Genomic DNA, 24,775 nt, shown 5'->3' with positions numbered 1-24,775 from the left:
AGAGAACTTTTAAGTAATCAGCTGAGAGAGAGGGTAAATGTCGAATCCTGATACCATTTGAGCAAAGGAACTGTGACAGAGTTCTCATGGCCATCAGTAAAATTCTGTCCAATGTGAGCCTGCACCTAGGAAATGCAAAAATCCCTAATAAATGTCAGACAGGGCTCAACTTCTTATCTGTTGTCTACGAAATGTTAGAAAAGAAATGAGTTTGTTGCTAGGAATTGATATGACACAACGTTCTCATTCATTCTTTTCTGTTCTATCATTTACTCTAATGCTGGGTAAGACACTCGTTGAAAATGTGGGCAGGGGACAGGGAATTGCCAGAAATGGGAAACCATGCTGCTTTACAAATATTCACAGCTGCAGCTTTCTGTAGCCACGCTCCATTTTCCAGTGGACTTTAAAAAGACAAATTCATGTTATTTTGCCATAAAAGGGAATCAGTTCTTAAGTCCAGCTTCCCAAAGACCTCAGACACGAAATTACCACAGCACTCCCTAAGGTCCAGAGTACAGAATTTTCCTCCCCTCCCACATGCCTATCCCTAAGAAAAGAGTTTTCCCACTAGATAAAATAATTAAAAGCATTCTCAGAATAGAAAACAAAACATGTATGGCTTGGACATGAGCCTATTTTCAGGCATAATCAATTTATTGCATATTTACAGTTTGGTATTCCAACAGCTGTGAAACTATTATATGTGGGATTTAATGGCTTAGAGGAATCAATAAATAAAGTGTACAAGAGTAGTTGTGTGTGTGTGTGTGTGTTTTGTTGTTCTGCCTACCTCTGATTTGTAAACCAACTTCACGGAGAATCCTTAAAAGGCACGATACGCCAGCCCATGTGAAGTCATGGGTTATCTCTGAGCTGGAAACTGGTTTTTTAAATCCTGTCTAGGTAAATTACCTTTCCAGTGCAGGGTATTTCCTTTTAGGAGATTCCTTGGGGAGGGCCTCCAGGGAACTGAGTAACTTTTTAATGGTTCACTCAGATTAAGAGGAAGGAAATGTGAACTCCTCTCGGGGGAGGCACCACACTCTAGGCTGTCTGCATCCTGTAATTCTTCCCAAGTCCGTGAATCATACTTTTAAGACGCCTTTTCAAGGGCATTTGCCTTCCTTTAAGAGAAGGCCAACACATAAAAGACAAGGTTTAAAATAGGTCTCAATCAAGCTTTAGCCATAAAAACAATTGCCTGATTCTCCCCGTGTCTGTCCAGAGAAGGTCTCTTTGCATCCTTTACCTGCATGCCGCCCCTCACCTTGCACAGTACTTGACTGGATTGCTTTTACACTTATTTTGCTTTCAGAATTAAGGTGATTTCTAATATCATCTAAGAGTCTTTGAGTTATAATTCTGGACCATGTTGTCCATTACAACCAGCCTCTGAGACTGATTTCACTTACGCTGTAAGAATTTGAAGAAATGAGCTATCATAAGAAGCTTTTTCCGAGTATTTTTAGATAGAAATCTGGCTTTTAAAACCATGTCTTTATTTAATAAAATATCTTGTATGTAGGCAAATATAGACTATGTTTGCACCTTTTCCCAAAAAGCATGAACACTTCTGAAAATAGTGTTGGCACTGGGTAGATTTGAACAGGGATTGAAGCATGAGATCATTCAAAATTTCTGTACAAGAATGAAGTAACAAGAGCATATTTCTAAAAGGCAATATCAATTGTATTGCAGTATCAATAGTATTGCAATATCAGTTACTAAGTGAATAAACTATATTTTATTGATCATATACTAAACAGCAACTTCTAATTTTTTAAGCTACTATAGAGAATGGAAAAGCCCTATAAAAATATGCAAAAGGACAAATGTGCAATGACAAGGTATACTCATGTGAACCCTAATGTAAACTATAGACTTTGGGTGATAATGATGTGTCAACATAGGTTCATCGATTGTGACTAATGTATCACTCTGGTGGGGATTTTGGTAATGAGGGAGGCTAGGCATGTGTGGAAAATCTCTGTACATCCCACTCAATGTTTCTGTAAACTTAAAACTACTCTAAAAATATTAAAATCTTTAAAAAAAAAATCCAAAATTAAATTCAAATTATATTAACAGAATGCTCTGTGTTGATTTGTATAGATCTCCTATACAATCCCCTGTTTGTGATTTCTTAATTTAAGAGTCTCTAGGAAATCAACATTTATTTATTTGTGTGTGTGTGTGTGTGTGTGTGTGTTTTGTTGGCTGCCTCTCTATGGGAGCCAACTGGTACTGACTTGAACTCATATGTTGCAAAATGTAACCTGGGCTGAATAAGGTCTATGTAGTCTTTATGTCCATTTAATGTGAATGTTCATATGTGTTTTTGCAGACATATTCATGTATGCCACTCCAGACCCCACTGGTGATGGGGGGTAATGTATGGATATATGCACCATGTTACTTCCAAAAATCCTAACAGTTCTGACTTATGAAACACATTTTACCCTAAGACTTTTGAACAGGAGATTGTGGACAAAATACATTGAAAGACAGAAAGTAGGAAAGGAAGAAAAGAGCAGAAAAGGGAACAGTTGAGTTCTATTTTATCCCTTCCCTGATTTTTTACGAGATTTGAGTCCTAGGTGTCCATGCAGATCTCCCTTATTATAATGGTCACTTTTTATTGAAATTTATTGTATGGTGCATTGCTTTAGAATAAAAGGACAACAAATATGTCTGAAAGCCAAGTGTACATTCAATTTTAGCAAACTTAGGCCCAAGGAAATAGCCCAACTAATCATGTCTTCTGGGTTTAAATTTTAAACATTAAACTTATGTTCCTATGCATGTACCTCAACATGTTAAGATCCCATTAAAATAAAGAAGCCAGACACTTAACTGTGTGTTGAAGGCTTCCAAGCCATACTGCCGGCCAATAGATGGAGGTCCAAGTAACATTACACCTTTAACTCTGAAAGAATGTCCTAGATAAGTAATCATTCAAACATGAAGTGTGACTTGTTAAGTTTAAGTTTTAGAAATATTTTCTTTTCTCTCCTTTTGGTTCCTTTGCCCCAGTCTTCAGTTTAAATATCTCCTGTTTTTCTTTGCCAACTATTGGATTCTTCCATATACTTGCATACACTCCATACACACTGAACAATGCTTGAGGGGTGAGGGAGTTTTCTTAATTATCCAATCTTATCCAATGCAAGACAAAGGGCTTTTTGCATTTAACAACGTGCTGAAAAAATATATAATATTTTTAAAGACACTAGATTTTTCTTACCAATCTAGATTTTTAAAGAAATTTAATTTTTTATTTACCTAATCATACTGAATAATGCAATTAGTACTTTTTTTGAACATAAGAAACAGCAATATGAGCAAAGATATTGAAAGATGAAGTGGTAGATTTTGTTTCTTTGAATCGGTCGTTGTTTGAGATGGCAAATCTGAGAGATAGCCTTCTCCATCCATGATAACTTCCGTGTGTTGTGGTTTTTGCCATAAACCCGAGTGTTTATGTGGTGGGAACATGATGGGAGAAAGAATTTAGACAAGTTCGCTCCCAGCCATCCTGAACCTCAGTGTCCTTCTCTGTAAGGTGGTAGTAACAATAGCTCCCTAACAGAACTAATGGGAAGATGATAGGAAATTTATCAGGCAAATTTCCTGGAGATCTCCATCTCTGGTAGCCTCTGCACAATAGAAATTGCAAGGTTAGCCGAGGGCAAAATTCTCCACCATCAGTTAATTTCATCAAATGTTACTATGTTAATTTTCTTTACAAACATTATTACTGACAGGTTAGTCCTTTCAGAGGGCCTAAATCAGGTGCTAGGGAGACAGTTCTGAATAAAGCAATGTTGAAGGCTTTGAAGTGTTTGGGTGTAGGAAAATTGTCTTCCTCATAAAATGTTGAATGCCTAATTCTGTGTGAAAGAGTAAAAAACGTGAGGCTTAGGACTGAAAGCATAAATTAGGAGTTTGTTGTTGAAAAGGAAGGAGGGAAGGAAGAAAGGAAGGAAGGAAGATCAAGGAAAGACATTCCAGTCTCCAAGATCCTCATTAAATTTTTTCCCGATGCTTGAGAATTGAAAAAAAGACATCACAGGCAGATTCTAATATTCTAAAACTGCAATCCAATTGCATAAAAGCATAAATTTAAATCTAAATCATTTGGGACAAAGTATTTAAATATTCTCTATTTTTGTTTAGCGCTGATATCTATAAAAATCAGTTCTGTTACACAGATCTATATAATAGAGATTATATATACAAATATTTTATTACTTATGCATAAAACATGATTTGTTGGGGGATATAAACTATGGCTTTCTCAGGTATCACTGCTACTTGATTGTTCTGAGTATTGGCTTTCTGACAGGGTTTGGAATGAAGCCATTTTTATTAATTTAGTTATTTTTGCTGATATAAAAGGCCGTCTATCATGTTAATGATGTATTGGTCTGCAGTCCCACCGAACAATAATTACAGAATGTTCCTAATAGTAAATCATTTGTCACAATCACAGCTCAGTACAACAACCTTTTGTTGAGCAGTGGAAGACATTATCCCAATAGCAATATACCTTTATGTGGACCCATTAGAGAAAGCTAACACCCAGTGCCCTGCAAATCCCTGAGTTTCAAGTCTGAAATGACCTCCCCAAAATCTCAGCTTGGGGATGTGCACATGCCCTGCTGAATTTCCTGCAGTGTCAGCCTATCTGATTAGATGGAACCAAAACATTCTGCTGAGGACGGAATAGGCTAGGTTCCAAAAGAATCTAAAAAAAAAAAAAAAAAAACTCTCCTCTGAAAAAGTGGCAAAGTGAAATGATCAGAAAGGGGAAAATGTTAAAGATTTTACTAAACTCTATTTTTAGGAAGAGCTGGACAAAGAAAGCTTCCAATATCCCACCCTGCCCCATCCACCCCCCCCAAAAAATTAGAATTAACAAGAAGGCATCAATATCTAAATTAAGTGAAAGTCACATCATAAAAATGATTAGGCTCTGTTTTGTAAAGAGTCACAACTTGATTTCAGTTATTGTTAAACAATATTTGTAAATAATAAAAGCAAATATTATTGAGTATTTCTACCTGCAGGAACTCTCGGTTTTGTTGCTGCTATTCCTTCTTCTCTCTCTCTTTTTTAAGAAGACTTGATTTTTTTACAGTAGTTTTAGGCTCCCAGCGAAATTGAGGGGAAGGTACAGAGAGTCCCCATACACCCGCACCTCACACGTGCACAACCTCTCCCCACTATCAATAGCCTCCACATTTGTTACAATTAATGAACCTACATTGACATATAATCATCACCCAGAGGACACCGCTTGCGTCAGGACTTCTTTTAAGCAAAAACTTTGAGATGAGCTCCATTTTAGAAACGAGGACACAGAGGCACAGAAGAGTAAAGTCAGCTGTAAACTGTGGAGGGAAAAAAGGGGGATTTCTGAGATTTTGCCAATTTCAAATCCTACCCCAAAATTGATTAACCACTGCTCATTATTGAGGTAACAGTGAAATAAATGGACATCATTTGTCCAGCACCCATACATTTATTGATTTTTGCCAAGGTGATGTCAACCACGCTTGTTGGGCAACAGTATCCGCCTTTCATAGACAAAGTAACCAAACCTCAGAGGAGAGGAAGCCAGGATTTCAATCAAGGTGCTTTGACATGAACCTGCACTACGTCATACTGCCTCTGTCCTCGGGATTCTGCAGGAAAAGCTGCCATGGAGCTGCTGACAAATAATTGAGTCATGGCTTGCTTTGCTGGAGTGACTGTGGTTTTTATAACATTGATACCCAAACCAGAAATCCACAGATTTTATTAAAAAAAAAACGAAAACTTTAAAGTAGATTTCTATTTTTAATTTTTCTAAATATGTGGATTTTTGGTTAGAAATTTTATTGAGGATGGAATGGAATGAGTGTATACATAGGAAGAGATTCTAAAATACTTATTCACTAAGCCTGGTGATTTGAAAATAGCCTAGCCTCAAAGTCAATTAAAACATAAAGGGTACGGTTTGGAGCAGGGGGAGCCATAGCTGTGAAATACCTCTAAAAGACCACATAACAGAATAAAGAGGTTTTCCTTAAGCATCAACAATGGAAATTGTTTTAGAAGTGTACACAGAGGAAGATGGTAAGGAGTGTAAAGCCCATGCTTTCCAATTCTCTTTGGGTTTTAAAAAACCTCTAATAGAGCTCTTTGCCCCAAAAGTGAATTTGTGAGGCTCAAATTAGCATTAAATGGAATAATTTGCATGTACCCTCTCCCTTCAGATGTTTATCATGTTTTTTAATATCTAGAATTCTGTTAAAGGTATCTGAGGATTCAGCAAGCATGTCTTGCTTTGGATTTTCAGTATCAAATTCCAAATAATGATTACTTAGTATAGTAAAATGCATATTCCTATAAATTTTTGACAGCCACTGGTAACAGTGAAGAAGTCCTTGGGTGAAGCTTGAAGGCCAGTATCAAAGGACACCAGGGGACCAGAAGGATGGGTTTTGCCAAGCCTTGAATCCCTTTTCCTCCTGTTCACTAGACAGCCTGCCTACAGAACTTAACAGCATCTTCTCTAAGGAACCCGGTTCAAACACACAGGCATCCTTGATATGGGTACCGTTTTTCCAAAGGGGAGAAGGTCCCTTAAAAAAATCAGAAGGCTTCCTCTTGCCCCAACCCCGATGTCCCCTACCCCTATGTTCTGTCCAGAAGAAAAATCCCTCAGCCGCAATGGTTGTTTTTATTAAATTCTCCTCAATAAAAAGCTCAGGCAGGATTTATTAGGTACTCAGGGCGGACGTTTAGTATTTCGCCAGTTATTAAGTGAAAATCAATAGAAAGCAAAGAAAATGGAACTCACTGCGCTGTTAGCGCACCGTTGTCGCCCAGATATTGTGTCGGCTGTCTCGTAGATTCATGACAGACGAAAGAGGCCGGGAGAGAACTTTCTGCTTACATTGCACGCGCCAAAGTGGGGTTATTCATTAGAGCAGGCAGCCGGCCAGATGGATTTCCAGTTCAGGTTTACCATTTATCTTTAAAACGCCTGTATCGAGTGAGAAAGAACACTGATATTATGTGATATCAATGGCAGGTTTATGTATCTAAATCAGGATTTATTGTTATTTTGTTCCAAAGACCTTTTTTTCTCAAGAAATACCATTTCACTGGAAGAAAATAATAGCTAAAACCTTGTCAAAGATAACCTTTCATGCTGTCCGCGCACCACTAGCTGTAAAACAAATAGAACCCGGTATATAAATAGTTTTAACCACATCCCTACAAATCATTTCTTCTGAATCTATTCCCCCCATTTCAATATGTGTGTATGTGTGTGTGTTTAAATACCGCAAACATGATTGTTGGTCATTTGATGTTTTCTTTGACAGGAGTTTAAATAATGCTAGCAATTGTTTGAGTCGTGTTTAAAAGGTTTAGCAGGTTTATGTCCTTTGGTGGAATGCTACTTTTTCAAAAAGCATGCTTCGGAAAAGCAAAGTGGGTCTGCTCTTATTCTTTTCTTCCCCCGCCTTAGAATAAGCTTTAGAGTCAAAAACACTGATCACTTTTTTTTTCAAACTATTTCAGGGTCTTCAAAAGCAGGGATGTGTTTTCCTTTCACTTGAATGGATTTTTTCGATAGCCTCTGGGTTTTCGATTCCTTCTCATTTAAAAGCCAGTTTATAGCCAACCTGATCAGGTTGGATCTTCTGTCAGTCTTGCTAAGTAACTAAGCTGGCCAAATGCCAGGGTGAACCACTGTACTCTCTTTATAAATTGCTCGGAAGAAAGAATATAATCCATGTATTTGTAAAGTGTCATTAGTGGCACGATGATGAGGAGGAAAAACTGATATCTGGGTTTTGATTGAAGCAGTTGCTAATAGGAACTTGTGAACATATTTTTAAGCCTCCTTAGTTTTACTCTTTTTTTTTTTTTCTTTATGTTTGGGAAAAGAGACTGCAAATTTAGCTCTATGTAGACCAATATTAGACAATAGCCAAATACAGATGGCTACTTAAAGATCAAAATGCACTTAAGTGACACCAACTTAGAATAATTCTCTAAACATCAACTAAAGCTTTCTGCTTCTGTTGAACAAAAGTGATGTTATATTACAGAGTAAAAAAAAAAAAAAAAAAAATAGAAGTATAAAAAAGATTAAGAGATATTTGTTTTTACTTATCTCCTTCTTTATCGAACCAGGTGAATTCATCAATTTTTACTAGAAATCCCTTCTTGTATTTTCCTATTTAGACATGGGCCCTGGTTTTTCTCTTTTTAAATGTGCCAACAAGCCAAACGGCATTTGCAACATAGATGCTATCCTCAAATAAAAACATGGGAGGATCTTTCTACTTTCCCTGTTTCTTTAGAAGGGTCATGCTTAACTTTTCCTGTGCATATAAATGTCTGTATGTATTTATGTGTATGTGTCTGGACCTGTTGATGGGGAGTCAATACAGAGCAATGTGGTTAAGAAGTGGGCTTGAGAACTACATTGCATAAGTTCAAATCCCATCTCTGTCATTCACTGGCCATATGATTTGGGCAAGTTGTTATAGACTTGTACCTCAATTTTCTCATCTGTATAATGAACATAATAATCTTATACATTTCTAACCAGGAATAAATGGGTCAATATATGCAAACTTCATAGGTATTACTTGCCTAATATTAAATCTTCTGAATGTACAAAATCCAGAACATAAAGTTTCCCATTTTAATACTTTAGTTTTTTAACAAAATAGAATGTAGTCTCACTGGGGACTCAATGAATCCTCCATTTTACTATTTACCCATGTATTTGGACTCTGCAGAAAGATACAAAGTCTTAAGTTTCAGTCATAATGAGAAGCCCACTTAACCAAAATTTTGTATTAAATACATTTACTTTAAAAGAAGCTTTTTTGGTGGTATCAACATTCAATCTGAAATAATAACAACGATAATGATAATAGTCAATGAGGATAAGTAAAATACTGATTTACTAGTAGCTGTAGTGATACAGTAATCATGAGGCTTAATGTCTGAGTGGGGACCTACTTATAGATACTGTCTTAATTTGTTGAAAACAATGTCTGGTTATTTCATTATCTAACAATTAACATCAGTAACACATGCAGCTATGAGAAAGAACTGATACCTCTAATTAATATGACTTGGGCAGTCAGAAAACGAAAACATTGGAGCCAAGAAAAATCAAAGTCAATGACTCGGATCCCTTGCTCCTGTTCATCATGTCACTTGAACACTTGCCAAGACTGCTTTACTTTGACTTTACAGAGTTAACCCACTAGCCTTTCATCTTGCTTCCCCTCTGAACTTTAGGTTTCTTAATTGTACAGCGGGTATACTCTGCCTTCTTTCTTCTCACTCCAGTGGAGAGCTGAAGGAAGAGAGCGGAAAGCACTTATTAAAAGAAAACAACACTTCCTATAGTCAGCCTGGTGGGAAAATTGGTACAATTTTAAAACACAGTGCTGAAAGAGTAACTATTGTCTACTTTCATGCCTGTCCCTGGGTACCCCACATTCTTTCAACAAAATTGTGGGGGCATTAACAACAGGAGGTGCACAGTGTAAGTTCTGCAATGAGGCTGCCTGGCCTAGCATCCACTCTTCTTCAAGATCTGCAAGACCTGAGCTAGTGATTTACCTCTCTGTGCCTCAGGCTCTTCATTTACCCTGTTGAGATAACAACTAGTCCCCACTTACGTACTGAGAAAAATAGTACTTACTCTTGTATTAAGTGAGATCATACATGTAGATTACATAGAGTGGCACCTAGTAAATACTCAATGAATACTTTTGTTACGATTTGTTCTCTAAGGGGGCAATAGGATGCTGGTCAATACTCTTATAAGTCCCTGACCTCACTGAGTTCATGGTTGATCAGGAAATTCAGATAAGCACCCAGGCAACTTCCATATGGTAGGATATTGGAGAGGACAACCTAACTGTTCTTTAAGGCTCTGGCTGGGGGTAGGAAAGACTTCCTTGTGGAGGTGATATCTAAGCTGAAAAGTTAATGAAGTCGTAAGGTAGTGATCTTCTGATCACTGTAGACCTGTGATGTCCAAGGGAGATCTCTGCAGGGATGGAATGATCAATAGTGGCACCATCCAAGATGGTGGCCACTAGCCACATAAAATGATTGAGTGCTAGAAATGTGCCGAGTGCACACTCCATTTTCACTGTCATTTAATTTTAATTTTTTTAAATTTCAATAGTCACTTGTGCCTAGTGGCTAAAGTACTGGGCAGCATAGCTCTAGACAGAGGGGAAAACATATGTGAAGGTCCAGAGGTGAGGGAGTTCTTAAACATTGAAGACCTGATGTTTTGAAGAGCAGATTCATGAAGGATGAGATCTTTGGAAATTAGCAGAGGCAATGCATGGCTTACTGAATAGTTCAAGCTTCCACTGAGGGCCATGGAAAGCCATTGAAATGACAGTAAGAAGGACAGAGATGTGATCAGATTGGCATTTTAGTAAAACCACTTCAGCTGCTGTTAGTATAATAGCTAGAACAATTAACATTTTATAGTTAAACTTTTCTGATAACCCGACCTCATTTAATCTTCCAATAAACTATATGAGATAGATCTATAACATCTCCTTTTATACATCTTTACTTACCTGTCTTCAGCTTAGCAACTTATGTTCATACCACGACTCCCTCCCAGAAGACAGACTTGATAAAAGTAAAACATTCACATGATATTTGTGCACAAATTCAGGCACGAGAATGTTTGATGCATCAATTTGGAAATGGCACCAGTTTACTTCCAAAGAAATATTTAAGAATCTTTTTCCTAAATGTGACCTGCTTTGGAGGTGCAAATCCATCATCTGCCCGTGGGCCCACGGGCTGCCCACCACTCCTGGAACATGAATTATCTCCTCCAGCTGTTGGTGGTGAGAGGGCTGAGCTTTCCCGTGCACACAGGAGCCGTGGTGATGATGGAGCGGCCTCGCCTTGCTTCACGAGCATTTCCTTTCACTCACACATCCATCTCCATCCTCTCCTCCCAGACAAGTTGAAAAGAGAACCCGGCCTAGACAAGGCTAGCCAAGGCCATATGCTGACAGCCCATGCTGACCTGACTCTCCATGTCAGGTCTGCGAAGATAAAAGATGGCACCCTTCCAAGTGGAAATGAGGAAGCAGCACAGCCTTCCCAGGCTGAAACCACCTTCTTCCCATCACACACACACACACACACACACACACACACACACACACACACACGAAACTTTCATTCAGCAATTCTTTCAGTTAAAACATTTCAAAAACACACTAACATCTAATTTTATTAGATCGAGTCATTTTCTCTCTCTCTCTTTTAAGGAGGATTATTCATAAAATCATCCTTCCTTAAAAAAAAAAAAAAGACAGGGAATGTAAATGCTGCACTAATTTAATTACACACTGGCTCTGTAAGACACTAATGTAAATATTCTGGTGAGGAGGCCTAAGACACTTGAAGTAATTACTTAAGGACTCCCTTTCAAAGAATCTCTCCCTTTTTTATTAAATGCCTTTTAACATTAGCACTTTCTTCCTGACAAATTAAATGAAATTTCATTACTCTCCCTGACTTAATGGCATGAGGCTCCTGCCGAGGTGTGAGTTAACCCTCCCTGGACAGCTGACAAGGGAGCCTCCATTCAGTCAAAACGCCAGTGTCCTAACACACAAGAGAAAGAAGGCCCCGAAGAATCCTTTGTGTTTTCAGCAGAGCATCCAGAATCCTTCATCTCTTCGATGTTTTTTCAGCTGTGAGCCTTACAAAAATCTAAAAAAACATAATATTGCTGTTTCCCAGTCTCCTCAAGTTCACAGCAAAAAAATTAAAAAATTAAAATAAAAATAATATCATCAACTGAGACCCCACGATGGCCATATCAAGGGCAATAACAATAGCAAACAGTTACAGATTATTTATTAAATACCTTCCAAGCAATTTACCTCTTTTAACTCATAAGCCCTCACAAAAATACTATAAGGTAAATACTGGTTTAACCCACTATCTGAAAGTAGAGCATTCCTATGAAAACTTTTGTAGACTGAAATAGTGTAAACTGAAGAGGCAATTACCTTAGGACACGACTTGCTAACGGATGTACAAAATACATCGAGATAAAGCCCAGATGCTCACAGACACAGTTCAAAGCTACGGAGCCTGGATGCTGAGATGCTGAGTGTAGTTCCTGGGGAAGGAGCTTGGGGGAGCTGTTCTCTATAACCAGGGTGTGGGCTGCCTCTAGAAGGGCTCTCTCTGCAAAACAAATGCTGAATACTAATTTCACTCTTTGTCTTTTTTTTCCTAAAAGCAAAAATTCTCTTCAAATTTCTTTCAGTTAGCGAAAACAGATAACTCGTGAAGTCTTTCATAAAAGTGAAATGGTGTAAAGCAAACTTTCAAAACTCGGGGAATACCAAAACTATTAATATTCCCACTCTAAATTGAGGAAATGAATGTCCAGAGCGGTTAAGCAACTGACCTGGGGTCACAGAGCTAACAAGCAGCAGAACTGAGATTCAACCCAATTGTGCAGCAGACATCACACACTTTTGCACATACAGCTATCAACCCTGGACAGACTCAGAATTATTCCCATATCTCTTTTTACTTTTGTGCAAACTGAGAATCATATGTTACACAACAGCCCCAAGATCCTGCATTGCATCTCTATCCAGGAGCTCATCCCAGCCGTGTCTTCAAAACAACTGAGCTTCAAAATTAAGTTTCCAAAAGGTGAGACCTGGAAAAATTTATTTCTAGACCTGCTTTATTGAACCTGTGAAGGAAAAAAGTATATACTAATTTAATCTTGAAAGAAAATAAAGGAACCATTACTTATAAGTTTGAATTTATTCTTAATAGCTTAGGAATCAAGTTATAAAAGTTTAAGAAAATACAGAATAACTACTCAGGAACTATGGGCTGAGGTCCTTATCCTACAGGTTTCCATATGAACCGAGCGTAAATCCATGTCCCTTTTTCTTAAAGTAGTCAAGAAAGCTTTTAAAAAACAAATCCTGCCAAAATTGTTCTGTTTTGAGAGATACAGTGTGGTTGAGAATATGCCAGAGAAAAAATATTGAGATAAGGTTGACACTCATGAGAATGGCTTGGGGATGGGCTGCCTAATGGGTATCCCCAGCATTTTTTTTTTTTTAATATATATTTATTTATTTTATTTTTGGCTGTGTTGGGTCTTCGTTTCTGTGCAAGGGCTTTCTCTAGTTGCGGCAAGCGGGGGCCACTCTTCATCGCGGTGCGCAGGCCTCTCACTATCGCGGCCTCTCTTGTTGCGGAGCACAGGCTCCAGACGCGCAGGCTCAGTAGTTGTGGCTCTCGGGCCCAGTTGCTCCGCGGCATGTGGGATCCTCCCAGACCAGGGCTCGAACCCGTGTCCCCTGCATTGGCAGGCGGATTCTCAACCACTGCACCACCAGGGAAGCCCTCCCAGCATTTTTTTTTTTTTTTTTTTTGTATCTTTTTCAGAAGAAATGGTCCTATTTTCTGTCCACCAAGTTTTGCACCTAATATTTTTGAAGACTACTTGTTACTCTTTGCTTAGACCTATCTTTCCTTCTCACTCTCATTTTGGGTTTAATTTTATCCTATCTTCCATAGTTTCAGAATGTTCTGGGTACTGCATAGGTTCATGATGAAAGAACATTCTATCTGGTCAACTTGCATTTCAAGAGACAGGGCCAACTTTTAATGAGAACACATTACGATTTTGCTTCCCTTTTCTCTATGTGACCCAGTGATATTTCTCTTTGGCTGAAACTGTTTTCTCGAAGCACAAGCCCTTTTCCTGTCCATGTTACCAGTAGCTCGAACTTCCCAATGTTATGTCCCATCTTCCCAAAAGGGTGTCCTTTCTAAGACCTCAGACCATGTGGAAGAAAAATAATCAGCTCCAAGTTCAGAAGACAAATGTTACAAGGGGGATTTTTTTTCCCTCCTCTTGGTTGTTCTTAAACATATGTAGTTTTAGGGATCAGTATGTCACTGTTTTGAAAGAAGCAAGGACTTGAATTTATTTTGGTGCAGTTATCAGATTTTGAGGAGCTGGATCATTTGTTTTCCTCTTGTGAGGTCCAGGTAAAACTTCATTCCCTCCATGGCCGGGTGCTTCTGACAAACAAAAATCAAGGACCCCAAATAAGTATTTTATCTAAAAAATGTGAGCTATCCCAAAACAAACATGAAAAAGCACAGCTGCCAAATTCCACAAGTAAAAAAGAGTTGAAGGTTGAGACAGCTCAGGATCTCGCTGGGGAGTAACGGGTGAAGTTTGGCCAGCTGCCCTTAAGGCCTTCAGGGACACTCAATCCAATTGCCATGTCTTAGCGGATGTGAATTTCAAGGTTACACCTGGGTGTTCAAGGGCAGGGCCAAGTGTAATCGGCACTTAGATCATAGATTAATCTTATTTGCCATCTATTAGGTTTGATTCCTCTTCCCTCTCTCCCTCCCTAAAGCCAGGATTATTGTGATAGTTTAAGATAATGGATTCTAACGGAAGAAAGGTCATGCAGGCATGGAGATTTGGAACCTTAAGATAATATGATTAATCTAAAAGCTTCTTTCTCAAAGGGGAGGGAGGGTGGCACTCTTCATATGTCTGATTGAGAGAGGAGAGCTGAAAGACCAAGAAAGAGCAACAGAAAAGGGAGTGCAAAGGAACTGAGTCCTTGTCAACAACTGCAATTAATTATCATTGTCAGGATGATCTTTCATTAGTTTTCACACTAATAAGATAGATTTGCCTCATGCCTGAAGCTGATAAAACCTTATTGGCAATGTTGATAAGACTATGTCAGTATGGAGAGGCATTCATGGGCATCTTCATCTTATTTTATTTTTCTAATTTTCCAAAACTAAATGACTCAGTGGATATTGCTAAACGTAACTAGATCTAGGTGCTGGGACCCTAAGGTGCTGGGACCCTAAGGTGCAGGAAAAGTCCTTAACACAGCGCTTGGCATAATCTAAGCAGTAAGTAAATGTTAACCATGGTTATAAATGCTACAAACACAGGCATGCATGTTATATATTTTAAAGTACTCAGTTTACTCCTATCCCTTTTAGTTATTTCCAGATAACCCTAGCCAACCAACATGGAGCGATCCATAGAAAGAAATTAAGGCTGATTATATTTATTTATTAACTATGATGAATCAAGATTCTAGGCTTCTAACCATTATTCTTGGTACATCTGAAAAAAAAAAATGAAACTTAAATGTGGATTCTCTACTGTTATGTTTTTCCATTCTTCTAGGAGAACCTGTTTTGTTTTACTCTTTAGTTATTGTAAGTGCTAAATAGTTTTCATCATTGTGGGTCACTGTTATTTTGGGGTTATTTAAATGTATAGAAACATTTGCATATCCTTTTCTTTATGTATATATATAAATGTGTATAAATATATATATATTTGCTTGATATACACATATTATAATGTTATATAACATTATATAACATTATAATATGTGTATATCAAGCAAATATGTATATTTATACACATTATATTATATACATATGTGTATATCAAGCAAATATATATATTTATATATATTATATGTATATATGACCTAAAATCATTTCCATTAAATTCAACTTACCCTTTTTTCCTCACTTCTTTTAACTAAATAAAAATGTGCTCTTGGATTTTTCAAGGCAAACAGCAGAAGAGAGGAATAGCCCTCCAGTATAGCTGACTCCCTCCCAAAGGCTCAGATTTGTAGCCTTAGGGGAAGAAATATGAGATTTTAATTTGTAATTTCATAAAGTTTCTTTCTTTTAAAAAATGGATCTCCCTTGATTCCTTCACAAGGAATAAAAGCAGGCCATGTGTTGTTTCCTTAACCAAGATGATGGGCAGAATAGAGAGGAGTCCATTCCTGGACATAGGGAACCCAATGCAAGGAAGGCATGCAGGGTGGCAACACAGTTAACATGTGAGCCACGGATGCTTCATACAACATGTGAGATAATAATAGATGTCCGTCAACATCTGTTGAGATTCTCAAGACTCCACAAAGTATTAAAGCTGTAGGAAATAATTACTTCTCAGTACAAATCCTGCAGCCTCACATGAGAACCAGCTGCAATATGAGTGAAAATGCTTGTGTTCAAATCGGATTCACCAGCAATCGCTTCAAGATGAAGTACAGAGAAGCTAGAATAAATTGATGTTGAACATACGGAAAAGTAAAACACATCCCTCTGGGTGAAACTTCCTTTTTCTGAAATTTTGAAACTTCTCAGTAGATAAAATGCTGTAATTCATGGACTTCCCGACTGGAAAATGTAGTAGTCACTAATTCATTCTGTAGCTAAGGGGGTGGAGAAAAACATACTTGTAATTTCTGGAACAACAACAAAAAATTACCTTCCATCCTCTAAAACTAAATTTTGATTTAAAAAAAAAATTGACTTTCAAAAATGTGTAAAATGGAGCATTGGGGAGTGTAAAAGGCAAAATGTGTGGATTCAAATGCTGACTCAGGGAAATTAGTCAATTCATGACCATTTGTTTAAACTGGCTAAGATTGAAATGTTCCAGGTTCGCCTGTGATATCAGTTCTTCAGTGTTTTGTTTCATTTCAGTGTGTAATAATTGGAAAGAGAAACAAACAATGTGAGCCCTAACCTGTTCCCTTTTTCTGAGGAACCACCACAAAATACACCAAAACAAAAGTGAAGCAAATACCGGCTTTGACTGCTCAGTTTATTCTGATCTAGAGGGTGTTCCAAGAGAACTGGCTGGGTTCTGGTCTGTAATACTCCTTCCTACCCTAATCTCACTCCCACGTTCTGATCTTCCTTATCCTCAGAAAGAGGTGTTGGCGTTCGGCAACCCCCATACCTCACAGCTTTAACTAATATATGATGTGTTTATTCTTCCCAGGCCACAGGCCATATCACTCTCAAATGACTGACAACAACTCTGAAATGAAGTGGGCCCAAAGTGGGCTCTAATAGGTATGGGAAGCCTCTCTAGTCAAACATAAAGCAAATTAATGTGCGCCCCTCCTGCACCTTCAGTCTGGAAATGTCATAAAGTAATAAGCAGGGAGCCCCTCTCAATGTGGAGGGCTGGATTTCAATCAATTTACATATTAAAGGGACAGGCCACATTTCATTCGCTCTAATATCAAAGGCGTAAGTTTCTAAATTCTAAGGTGTATTTTTTTCTAAAGTGGTCCTGACTGTAGACTGAATGCACGGATGAGTAATGACACAAATGCAATTATGTATCTATCTCATTCACTGTCTTTTAGTTGTAAAGAAGAAAATCGAGAAAAGATTTAAGAATAATTTGTATGGCTATGTGTTACCATTATTTATATGATGTCAGAATGTGTGTGTGTGTGTTAACAAAGTGGTGTAGAAAAATAGACTAAAGAAAATACAGAGAGCTACAATATAAATTGATAATACATTTTAAAATGTTCCTATAATTTCAATTTTACCCCTTTCCACCATTGCTGGGGAAAGTGGTCAAAAAAAAAAGGAAGTGATAGACTTAATGATTGATATGCTTGAGAAGATTGACAAAAGCAGACTCATAATTTTTATCAATCTTTGAATCTTTAATATCCTAAAATATCTGGTCTAAAATTGTATCACAAAGCCACCTACTCTGTGATTAGATGGCTGTAGATTGTAAGAGACTTCTTATGCCTGATTTCCAACTTGCTTTAGTAAATTCCTTTGTTCTTCATTTATGTTTGATATGACTTTCCTACGATGTTAGTCATCAGACTAACCAAATAAGTTATTAGTGTGTAAAGAGAAAACATGCATACATGCATTCTATCTCCCCTCTCTCAGACACACACACACACACACACACACACACACAATGTGATTTTTGGTTATCTCTTCTGAAAGAAAAAAAAAAAACCCTGAGCGGACAACTTAAAATTGCTAAAACAAATGAGCACACAACAACATTTGTTGTTATTTTGTTTTTCAGTTGCTGCTAGGATGTCCTAGAAGAATTATTTATTTCAAATGTTTTGAGTCAGTTTACAAATAAAGTGCAATGTAAGCTTTCTTCTGAGTGAAAATAAGCCAATTTATCTCTTATTAAAGAAACTGAGAAGGGTTTGCAAACGCTGATCATTTTAAGGAAGGAAAAAAAAGAGCTAGGAAACAGATTCCCTTAAAATTTTTTTAAAGTTTTGTAACTTATCCCTAGAAGTTTTCATTATTTAGGATTTTTTTTCCTTATTCTTTCTTTTCTTTCCTTTTTGTTTCCCCCAGTTTGTTCCAAGTGAACGGAATTAAAATGCAGCTTCTAAGAAAACCTATCTAAACCCAAAGCCAAAGAGTCGCATCAAAATATGAAAGCAAAACAAAACTGCACCTGGCATAGAACATATTTTATTAAAGGATTATGCATATTTTCTTAATTTTTCCTCTCTTTTAGATTATGAGATTTACAGGTAAACTTAAAAGTTATGTGATTACTGTTTGTAAAATTCAAAGCAAACTTCCTCTTCTTTCTGACGTTTTTGAAACTAAAAGATTTTACTATTGTGTGTTCATTTTATGTGCGTAAATGTGTGTGTATGTGTGCGTGTGTTTAGACCGGCAATAATTCTGATCCCTGGAACCTAGTGCATTCTTTCTTGTGTAGTAAGATAATTCAATATTCTGCTAATTACAGAGCCAAGATCAAAAATACACATTTAAAATAGTGTACTCTATAAAATAGATTGAGATTTTCTTTATAGAAATTAAAATAGAAATAGCTTGCTTCCACATGCCATAATAATGAAACTCTGCTGCTCTTTGGGTCACAATTTTTGTCTTTTCATTAATCTTATTAATTTTGTATTTATTTCATAAAGCATTTCTGCTTTTATATTTTATAAGAACGTTCCATGTTAAAAAAAAAAAGTGTTTATTTAAGATCTTAATAAAAACTTGGCCTGACAAAGGGAACATGTGTTAAATGTTTATGCCTTTAAAAAAAATTGTCTTGTTTGTGAAAATCTTAAAAATTTAGAACACCAAGAGGGTTAAACAAAACAAAATCTTTTCAGTACACCAAATTGTTTAATGCAGCATTACTGAAGCTTATCTACAAAAATATTTTATGATATGTATGGTCGCTTAACATCTTGCATTATATACATGTGGTTCCAAAAAGTTCTAATTAGATGAATCCTAGTATCGATATTTGAAAAGAAACTGGTAAGGCTTTGCCAATTAATAGAAATAAAAGCCTGAAGCCGGACACTCGGCAACCTTAAAAGTCAGAAGATCTTTCTACCTTCAAGCCCCACACAGAGGAAAAAGAGCAGAATCAAAGATGGCCTTTCAGAAGGGAGAAAAACCACATATGTTACAGAACATGTTATTTTTTAATGCATTTTAAACTGAAGTATATCCAAAAATGCAATCAGAAAGTGTGGATGACATACATTATGTGGGAGACAATCATGAGTATTTTGGGGGGTAAATTATACCTACCATTATTTCTGTGGACACACAAATGGAAGATTAGCTTTTAATAAAGAGATACAACATTTTAAGTGTATAGCTTTTTAAAATCAGTCTCTCTTTGCAAGTAAAGCTTTATTACTTTTGAGTTCTTGACAGGCACTTGAAGAAAGGTCACATAATAAACTGTGCTTATTTCTCATTGCAGAAAAACAATAAGTCATGTCTGCATCCATTATTTACCAAATTGTCTTCATTTTTCTTCACCTGCTGGGTTTTCAGGAAAAAAGACAAATAATATTATAAAGCTAGCCTAGATATTTTCACAATTATCCAGAAATATGATAGTGAGCGAGTCTTCCAGAGGTGAAGAGAGTAAAGGAAAGAATTTGTTATCCAAGTCATTTACTAGAAATATATTAAAGGCTATTTTCACAGAAAAGATACACCTGAAATCAGAAATATATGAATTGGGAAAAAAACGTTTTAATAGAAAGTGATACAAAAAATTTCATTATACTATTTTCTTTCAAAGAAATTATATTTTTTGTAGGTAAATGCTAAGTACCTTCTTTTTCAATTTTTTTGTCCCTTCCCTGCTCTGTCTTTGATAGTTACTGGCTTGATTAAAGTCCTCAATAGAGCAAAGAAATATTTTTAAATGTGTTAGCATAGAAAATAAGGTATTTTAATGTGTTTCCTTAACAATCAGAATATCTTAGTGGTTAAGAGCCTATCCTCAAGGGCCAGACTGCAAATCCGTGCTCTGATCCATGCATGCACTGAACTGGTCATTTAACTTCCCTGTGCCTCAGTGCTCCTGCACAAGTAAAATGGTGGTATTGTTGTTTATAGTCTCTGCTCTTAAGTAAATTGCCCAAGATTATATAATAAGAAGGCTGAAGCTGGGATTTGAACATAGACAATTTAGATTCAGCATCTATGCTCTTAACCAAAATCTAGCATGCCCTATATTTCTTCAACTACAGGAAGGAACTTCAGAAGACAATCTTGTGTCCTGTCCTGCCACCATAATGTTATTTTTTTCAGTGGGTCCAACCTAGCTTAGTCAAAGTGTCTTATCACAGACTGGATTCCACAGAACTCAAATTAAGAGGACATGCAAACTCAGTAATGTAGAGAATCCATACTCTGCCATAGTCAAGAAGACAATCTGTGGAGAAAGAGAACAGAACAGATGGAGAGATCTGCAAACATAGAGACACATAAGCCTCCTACGAATGGAACAAGAGTGTCTTGGCTTCCTGAGAGTCTTCCAGGCTTTATCATGCCCTTGGTCAGCAAGAACATTTGGCGGGTCTGTGTGTGTGTGTGTGTGTGTGTTTTGGGGAAGGTCATGAGATTTAAGCCAGTTTGAGAGAGTTTTTATTCTTCATACACATAAAATTCTTAAAGCATATTAGTAATGTACTTTGCTATTTTAATTGAATTTTGGTATTTATTATTTTTTTATGGTTTCCCAATGCACATGGCATTAGCTTAACATTTTCTAGCCTCTTCTTTCAGGTTCATTATTACGTGGCCCCAAAACAACCATGGCCCCACTTCCTGCCACTCTTCCTCTTTTTGGGGCTCCAGCACCTTTGCCTCTGCTCAGCTGTTTCTTCGACCTTCATTCCCTGTTCCTAGATTTTCTAGGCCATCTCCTACTCAACTCAAAATTCAACAAAATATCCCCTCCTCTGCAATGTCTTTCTAAACAATTTGGGAAGGATTAATCATTTCTTGTTCTTATTCTCACAATATTTTATTTGTATTTTAATATAATATATGACGTTATCATTAGAGGTTAAAGTGTTTCCCTTCCAAGGGCAGAGACATATCTTTTTAACTCTATCACTTAAGATGGTGTCTGGGGCAAAATAGGTGCTCAAAAGAAACAAAATCTGTTTTAGTGCAACTGAACTTGGCAAACATCATAGGACACTTATTTATGTATATATGAAATTTTGTGAATTCTACAAAGTACGTCATCCAGAAGTAGTATAAATACATATATGAAATCTATATAGCATATGGTACTTACAATAATCAGCAAATATAGTGGTTAATGAAAATGGAGAAATATATTAAAATGAAGTTTCTTAAAAACTAAAAGGCAGGGGGATAGCTTCAAGATGGTGGAGGAGTAAGACATGGAGATCACCTTCCTCCCCACAAATACATCAAAAATACATCTACATGAGGAACAGCTCCTACAGAATACCTACTGAATGCTGGCAGAAGACCTCAGACTTCCCAAAAGGCAAGAAACTCCCCACATACCTGGGCAGAGCAAAAGAAATAAGAAAAAACAGAGACAAAAGAATAGGGATGGGACCTGCACCTCTGGGAGGGAGCTGTGAAGGAGGAAAAGCTTCCACATACTAGGAAGCCCCTTCACTGGTGGAGATGGGGTGGCAGAGGGGGGAAGCTTCGGAGTCACAGAGGAGAGTGCAGCAACAGGGATGCAGAGGGCAAAGCAGAGAGATTCCTGCAGAGAGGATCGGTGCTGACCAGCACCCACCAGCCTGAGAGGCTTGTCTGCTCACCTGCTAGGGTGGGTGGGGGCTGGGAGCTGAGGCTCCGATCCCAGGGAGAGGAGTGGGGTTGGCTGCGTGAACACAGCCTGAAGGTGGCTAGTGCACCACAGCTAGCCAGGAGGGAGACCAGGAAAATGTCTAGAACTGCCTAAGAGGCAAAAGACCATTGTTTCAGGGTGCGCAAGGAGAGGGCATTCAGAGGACCACCTAAACGAGCTTCAGAGATGAGCATGAGCCGTGACTATCAGCACAGACACCAGAGACGGGCACGAGACGCTTAGGCTGCTACTGCAGTCCCCAAGAAGGCTGTGTGCAAGCACAGGTCACTATCCACACCTCCCCTCCAGGTAGCCTGTGCAGCCCGCCACTGCCAGGGTCCCGTGATCCAGGGACAAATTCCCCGGGAGAACACACAGCACACCTCAGGTTGTTGAAACGTCATGCTGGCTTCTGCTGCCGCAGACTCACCCCACATTCCGTACCCCTCCCTCCCCCCGGTCTGAGTCAGCCAGAGCCCCCTAAATCAGCTGCTACTTTAACTCCGTCCTGTCTGGGTGGGGAACAGATGCCCTCAGGCGACCTACCAGCAGAGGTGGGGTCAAAACCAAAGCTGAACCCCAGGAGCTGTGCGAACAAAGACGATAAAGGGAAATCTCTCCATGCAGCCTCAGAAGCAGCGGATTAAATCTCCACAATCAAACTGATGTACCCTGCAACTGTAGAATACCTGAATAGACAACGAATCATCCCAAAATTGAGGTGGTGGACTTTGGGATCAACTGTAGATTTGGGGTTTGCTTTCTGCATCTAATTTGTTTCTGGTTTTATGTTTATCTTAGTTTAGTATTTAGAGCTTATTATCATTGGTAGATTTGTTTACTGATTTGGTTGCTCTCTTCCTTTTTTTTTAATATATATTATTTTTTTCCTTTTTCTCTTTTTGTGAGTGTGTATGTGTATGCTTCTTTGTGTGATTTTATTTGTATAGCTTTGCTTTTGCCATTTGTACAAGGGTTCTGACTCTCTGTTTTATATTTGTTTTGTTTTGTTTTGTTTTGTATAGTTTTTAGCACTTATTATCATTGGTGGATTTGTATTTTGGATCGGTTGCTCTCTTCTTTCTCTCTTTTTTTTAATAAATTTTTATTTTTGATAATTTTTTTCTATTTTATTAACTTTATTTTATTTTATTTATTCAGTTTTTCTTTCTTTCTTTCCTTTTTTTCCCTCCCTTTTCTTCTGAGCCGTGTGGCTGACAGGATCTTGGTGCTCTGGCCGGGTGTCTGCCCTGAGCCTCTGAGGTGGGAGAGCTGAGTTCAAGACATTGATCCACCAAAGACCAACTGGACCCATGTAATATCAAACACCAAAAGGTCTCTCAGAGATCTCCATCTCAATGTTAAGACCAGCAAGCTACAGTGCTGGACACCCTATGCCAAACAACTAGCAAGACAGGAGCACAGCCCCACCCATTAACAGAGAGACTTCTTAAATCATAATAAGTTCACAGACACCCCAAAACACACGACCAGATGCAGTCCTAGCCACCAGAAAGACAAGATCCAGCCTCATCCACCAGAACACAGGCACCAGTCCCCTCCACCAGGAAGCCTACACAACCCACTGAACCAACCTTAGCCAATGCGGGAAAACACCAAAAACAATGGGAACTACGAACCTGCAGCCTGCAAAAAGGAGACCCCAAACACAGTAATTTAAGCAAAATGAGAAGACAGAGAAACACACAGCAGATGAAGGAGAAAGGTAAAAACCCACCAGACCAAACAAATGAAGAGGAAATAGGCAGTCTACCTGAAAAAGAATCCAGAGTAATGATAGTAAAGATGATCCAACATCTTGGAAATAGAATGGAGAAATTACAAGAAGCATTTAACGAGGACCTAGAAGAACTAAAGAGCAAACAAACAATGATGAATAACACAATAAATGAAATTAAAAATTCTCTAGAAGGAATCAATAGCAGAATAACTGAGGCAGAAGAATGGATAAGTGGCCAGGAAGATAAAATAGTGGAAATAACTACTGCAGAGCAGAATAAAGAAAAAAGAATGAAAAGAATTGAGGACAGTCTCAGAGACCACTGGGACAACGTTAAAAGTACCAACATTCAAATTATAGGGGTCCCAGAAGAAGAAGAGAAAAAGAAGGGAACTGAGAAAATATTTGAAGAGATTATAGTTGAAAACTTCCCTAATATGGGAAATGAAATAGTCAATCAAGTTCAGGAAGCACAGAGAGTCGCATACAGGATAAATCAAAGGAGAAACATGCCAAGACACATATTAATCAAACTATCAAATATTAAATACAAAGAAAAAATATTAAAAGCAGCAAGGGAAAAACAACAAATAACATACAAGGGAATCCCCATAAGGTTAAAAGCTGATCTTTCAGCAGAAACTCTACAAGCCAGAAGGGAGTGGCAGGACATACCTAAAGTGATCAAAGGGAAAAACCTACAACCAAGATTACTCTACCCAGTGAGGATCTCATTCAGATTCGATGGAGAAATTAAAACCTTTACAGACAAGCAAAAGCTAAGAGAATTCAGCACCACCAAAACAGCTTTACAACAAATGCTAAAGGAACTTCTCTAGGCAGAGAACACAAGAGAAGGAAAAGACCTACAATAACAAACCCAAAACAATTAAGAAAATGGTAATAGGAACATACATATTGACAACTACGTTAAATGTAAATGGATTAAATGTTCCAACCAAAAGACATAGGCTGCCTGA

The 24,775-nt window shown here is 37.8% G+C and overlaps 1 long non-coding RNA gene across 2 annotated transcripts in view; it reads right to left on the bottom strand.

Annotated features, from left to right (window-relative positions):
- Positions 1-22,002, bottom strand: part of LOC309626426 — a 51,392-nt gene extending 29,390 nt beyond the window's left edge. The window contains exons 1-3 of one of the 2 annotated variants that reach the window (XR_014243181.1): positions 10,632-22,002; positions 6,851-7,036; positions 5,270-5,396 (exon numbers count right to left, since the gene is read on the bottom strand). This is a non-coding gene — a long non-coding RNA (uncharacterized lncRNA). The remainder of the gene's footprint in view (positions 1-5,269; positions 5,397-6,850; positions 7,037-10,631) is intronic. The other variant, XR_014243182.1, reaches the window with a different exon arrangement.
- Between the last annotated feature and the right edge of the window lie 2,773 nt (positions 22,003-24,775).

This window comes from Balaenoptera borealis (assembly GCF_965194805.1).
Source record: "Balaenoptera borealis genome assembly, chromosome: 3".
Taxonomy (NCBI): Eukaryota; Metazoa; Chordata; class Mammalia; order Artiodactyla; family Balaenopteridae; genus Balaenoptera; species Balaenoptera borealis.
Note: the sequence above shows the minus strand (reverse complement) of the source record. Positions and strands in the feature narration are given on the sequence as shown.